Here is a 6,000-nt window from a genome sequence, read left to right as displayed (position 1 = left end):
TTGGGTGGTCAATTGTCTATATGAAACCTATTTCAATTAATCAAGTCTTAACAAATTTGATTGATTAACATGTTGGAAACACTTAATCATGTAAATAACAATTTCATTTAATATATATATAAACATGAAAAAGTTCGGGTCACTACAGTACCTACCCGTTAAATAAATTTCGTCCCGAAATTTTAAGCAATTGGAGGTGTTGACGTATCTTCTGGAAATAAATGCGGGTATTTCTTCTTTATCTGATCTTCTCGTTCCCAGGTGAACTCGGGTCCTCTACGAGCATTCCATCGAACCTTAACAATCGGTATCTTGTTTTGTTTAAGTCTCTTAACCTCACGATCCATTATTTCGACGGGTTCTTCAATGAATTGAAGTTTTTCATTGATTTGGATTTCGTCCAACGGAATAGTGAGATCTTCTTTAGCAAAACATTTCTTCAAATTTGAGACGTGGAAAGTGTTATGTACAGCCGCGAGTTGTTGAGGTAATTCAAGTCGGTAAGCTAGTGGTCCGACACGATCAATAATCTTGAATGGTCTGATATACCTTGGATTTAATTTCCCTCGTTTACCAAATCGAACAACGCCTTTCCAAAGTGCAACTTTAAGCATGACCATCTCTCCAATTTCAAATTCTATATCTTTTCTTTTAATGTCAGCGTAGCTCTTTTGTCGACTTTGGGCGGTTTTCAACCGTTGTTGAATTTGGATGATCTTCTCGGTAGTTTCTTGTATTATCTCCGAACCCGTAATCTGTCTATCCCCCACTTCACTCCAACAAATCGGAGACCTGCACTTTCTACCATAAAGTGCTTCAAACGGCGCCTTCTCAATGCTTGAATGGTAGCTGTTGTTGTAGGAAAATTCTGCTAACGGTAGATGTCGATCCCAACTGTTTCCGAAATCAATAACACAAGCTCGTAGCATGTCTTCAAGCATTTGTATCGTCCTTTCGCTCTGCCCATTAGTTTGTGGATGATAGGCAGTACTCATGTCTAGACGAGTTCCCAATGCTTGCTGTAATGTCTGCCAGAATCTTGAAATAAATCTGCCATCCCTATCAGAGATAATAGAGATTGGTATTCCATGTCTGGAGACGACTTCCTTCAAATACAGTCGTGCTAACTTCTCCATCTTGTCATCTTCTCTTATTGGCAGGAAGTGTGCTGACTTGGTGAGACGATCAACTATTACCCAAATAGTATCATAATCACTTGCAGTCCTTGGCAATTTAGTAATGAAATCCATGGTAATGTTTTCCCATTTCCATTTCAGGATTTCAGGTTGTTGTAGTATACCTGATGGTTTCTGATGTTCAGCTTTGACCTTAGAACACGCCAAACATTCTCCTACATATTTAGCAATATCGGCTTTCATACCTGGCCACCAAAAATGTTTCTTAAGATCCTTGTACATCTTCCCCGTTCCAGGATGTATTGAGTATCTGGTTTTATGAGCTTCTCTAAGTACCATTTCTCTCATATCTCCAAATTTTGGTACCCAAATTCTTTCAGCCCTATACCGGGGTCCGTCTTCCTGAATATTAAGATGCTTCTCCGATCCTTTGGGTATTTCATCCTTTAAATTTCCCTCTTTTAAAACTCCTTTTTGCGCCTCCTTTATTTGAGTAGTAAGGTTAGTGTGAATCATTATATTCATAGATTTTACTCGAATGGGTTCTCTGTCCTTTCTGCTCAAGGCGTCGGCTACCACATTTGCCTTCCCCGGGTGGTAACGAATCTCAAAGTCGTAATCATTCAACAATTCAATCCACCTACGCTGCCTCATATTCAGTTGTTTCTGATTAAATATGTGTTGAAGACTTTTGTGGTCGGTATATATAATACTTTTGACCCCATATAAGTAGTGCCTCCAAGTCTTTAATGCAAAAACAACTGCGCCTAATTCCAAATCATGTGTCGTATAATTTTGTTCGTGAATCTTCAATTGTCTAGACGCATAAGCAATCACCTTCGTCCATTGCATTAATACACAACCGAGACCTTGCTTTGATGCGTCACAATAAATCACAAAATCATCATTCCCTTCAGGCAATGACAATATAGGTGCCGTAGTTAGCTTTTTCTTCAATAATTGAAACGCCTCCTCTTGTTCATCCTTCCATTCAAATTTCTTCCCTTTATGCGTTAATGCAGTCAAGGGTTTTGCTATTTTAGAGAAATCTTGGATGAATCTTCTGTAGTAACCAGCCAATCCTAAAAATTGACGTATATGCTTCGGAGTTTTTGGGGTTTCCCACTTTTCAACGGTTTCGATCTTTGCCGGGTCCACCTGGATACCTTCTTTGTTCACTATGTGACCGAGGAATTGAACTTCTTCCAACCAAAATGCACACTTTGAAAACTTAGCGTACAATTCTTCCTTTCTCAATACTTCTAACACCTTTCTCAAATGTTCACCGTGTTCTTGGTCATTCTTTGAGTAAATAAGTATGTCATCAATGAAAACAATGACAAACTTGTCAAGGTATGGTCCACACACTCGGTTCATAAGGTCCATGAACACATCTGGTGCATTAGTTAAACCAAACGGCATGACCATAAACTCGTAATGACCGTAACGTGTTCTGAAAGCAGTCTTTGGAATATCATCTTCTTTCACCCGCATTTGATGATACCCGAAACGTAAGTCAATCTTTGAATAAACAGACGAGCCTTGTAGTTGATCAAATAAGTCGTCGATTCTCGATAGTGGGTAGCGGTTCTTGATGGTAAGTTTGTTCAACTCTCGGTAGTCGATACACAACCTGAATGTACCATCTTTCTTCTTGACAAACAAAACAGGAGCTCCCCACGGTGATGTGCTTGGTCGAATGAAACCACGCTCTAAAAGTTCTTATAATTGGCTTTGCAGTTCTTTCATCTTGCTGGGTGCGAGTCTGTAAGGAGCACGAGCTATTGGTGCAGCTCCTGGTACAAGATCTATTTGAAATTCAACGGATCGATGTGGGGGTAATCCCGGTAATTCTTTCGGAAATACATCGGGAAATTCTTTTGCGACGGGAACATCATTGATGCTCTTTTCTTCAGTTTGTATTTTCTCGACGTGTGCTAGAACAGCATAGCAACCTTTTCTTATTAGTTTTTGTGCCTTCAAATTACTAATAAGATGTAGCTTCGTGTTGCCCTTTTCTCCGTACACCATTAAGGGTTTTCCTTTTTCTCGTATAATGCGAATTGCATTTTTGTAACAAACGATCTCTGCTTTCACTTCTTTCAACCAGTCCATACCGATTGTCACATCAAAACTCCCTAACTCTACTGGTATCAAGTCAATCTTAAATGTTTCGCTAACCAGTTTAATTTCTCGATTCCGACATATATTATCTGCTGAAATTAATTTACCATTTGCTAATTCGAGTAAAAATTTACTATCCAAAGGCGTCAGTGGACAACTTAATTTAGCACAAAAATCTCTACCAAGGTTGTAAAAGTCACGAGTCGGGGACGCATCGGTCTAAACCTAAAAAGGACGCGTCGGCCGAGTCGGTGACGCGTCGGTGACGCATCGGTCGTTGACCAACGTTGACTTTATTAATAATTTCTTAAATATATATTTATATACATATAAAATAGTTGATTATATACCATAAATTTCTTAAATAAGAACTTGAATTTAAAAACAATCGAACTTCAAACTTAATTAATGTTACCGAGTACATAATCAGTAAGGACACAGAGAAAAGATTGGCCCAAAAAATAAAACAAAACCTAATTTCTAAAAACATATCAGATCTTGACGAAAATTTGACTGATTTTGACAGTTTTTGACCAACTTTTACCGTCTTTGACAGACTTTGACCGAACTTTTAGCTTTGACCGTCTTTCGAGTCGTTTTTAGAAAAAACGGGACGGATAACCCAAAAAAATGACGCATCGGCCGACGCGTCGGTCAAGTCGGACGACTTTTACAACACTGATCTCTACTCATATAGCTTCTATCCGCACCCGAATCAAATAAAACGTAAGCAGATTTATTGTCAATAAGAAACGTACCCGTAACAAGCTCCGGGTCTTCCTGTGCCTCTGCCGCATTAATATTGAAAACTCTTCCGCGGCCTTGTCCATTCGTGTTCTCCTGGTTCGGGCAATTTCTAATAATGTGGCCCGGTTTTCCACATTTATAACAAACTACATTGGCATAACTTGCTCCGACACTACTTGCTCCGCCATTACTCGTTCTGACACCATTTGTACCTTTCGTTCTGTTAACCCCTGGTCCGTAGACCTCACACTTCGCCGCGCCATGACCATTTCTTTTACACTTGTTGCAAAATTTGGTGCAGAACCCCGAGTGATACTTTTCACACCTTTGGCATAGCTGCTTCTGATTGTTGTTGTTGTTGCGGTTGTTATTGTTGTTGGGATGATTGTTGTAGTTGCTGTTGTTGTCGTCGTTGTTGTTGTTGTTGTTGTTGTTGTTGTTGGGCCGTTTGTTGTAGTTGCGATTGATGTTGCGATTGTTGGGATAATTGTTGCGATTATTGTTGTAATTGCTGTTGTTGTTGTATTGGTGATTCTTATCACCGTTTTCCTCCAACTTTCTTTTGACTTGCTTCACATTGGCCTCTTCAGCAGTCTGTTCTTTAATTCTTTCTTCAATCTGGTTCACTAGTTTGTGAGCCATTCTACATGCCTGTTGTATGGAGGCGGGCTCGTGTGAACTTATATCTTCTTGGATTCTTTCCGGTAATCCTTTCACAAACGCGTCGATCTTCTCTTCCACATCTTCGAACGCTCCCGGACACAATAGGCATAATTCTGTGAATCGTATTTCGTACGTGGTAATATCAAATCCTTGGGTTCGTAACCCTCTAAGTTCTGTCTTGAGCTTATTGACCTCGGTTCTGGGACGGTACTTCTCGTTCATCAAGTGCTTGAATGCTGACCACGGTAGTGCGTATGCATCATCTTGTCCCACTTGCTCTAGATAGGTATTCCACCATATTAACGCAGAACCTGTGAAGGTATGCGTAGCATACTTCACTTTGTCCTCTTCAGTACAATTACTTATGGCAAACACCGATTCGACCTTCTCGGTCCACCGTTTCAATCCGATCGGTCCTTCGGTTCCATCAAATTCCAAAGGTTTGCAGGCAGTGAATTCTTTGTAGGTGCATCCTACACGATTTCCTGTACTGCTAGATCCAAGGTTATTGTTGGTATGTAGCGCAGCCTGTACTGCGGCTATGTTTGAAGCTAGAAAAGTACGGAATTCCTCTTCATTCATATTCACGGTGTGTCGAGTAGTCGGTGCCATTTCCTTCAAAATAGTCAAATGGAACAAGTTAATCATACAGAATATTAAGAGTAGTTAATAGTATTTCGTAGCATAATATGAACTCATTTATAAAAGCTTTTTCTTCATATTAGCGTCTTATAAGTTTAAATTCGGGTAGTACCTACCCGTTAAGTTCATACTTAGGAGCTAATATACAATTCAACTACTACAATTCTATATGAAAAACTGATTATAATAATATTTCGCGTTCAAACTTTTATACAATATTTTACAAACTTACAATACCGCTTATTTTACATAAAGCATGAAATAGAGCACACAATAACTTTGATACAAGATAGTTGTGAAGATAATTCTAGCTAGTACACAAGTCGTTCAACAAAGGCAATAAAGACACGTAATTCATACGTCCAGAAACAAGTCATGCATTTTGGTTTTACTAGGACTACTTCCCATCCTTGATCTTGTGGAACATAACCGTTATGGCCGTTGATAAGACAGCGTGTTGTAACGTCGTCAAAGGGACGAGGGTTACGTAATGACCAACAGTCTCGTAATAACCTAAAAACCTCATTTCTTACCCCAATTACCGACTCCGTCACTTGTGAAAACGTTTTGTTTAATAGTTGTAGCCCAATGTTCTTTTTCTCACTTTGGTGAGAAGCGAACATTACTAACCCGTAAGCATAGCATGCTTCTTTATGTTGCATGTTAGCCGCTTTTTCTAAATCATGAA

This window comes from Rutidosis leptorrhynchoides, chromosome 3, assembly GCF_046630445.1.
Source record: "Rutidosis leptorrhynchoides isolate AG116_Rl617_1_P2 chromosome 3, CSIRO_AGI_Rlap_v1, whole genome shotgun sequence".
NCBI lineage: Eukaryota > Viridiplantae > Streptophyta > Magnoliopsida > Asterales > Asteraceae > Rutidosis > Rutidosis leptorrhynchoides.
The sequence above is the reverse complement of the archived record's forward strand: the minus strand, read 5'-3'. Positions refer to the sequence as shown.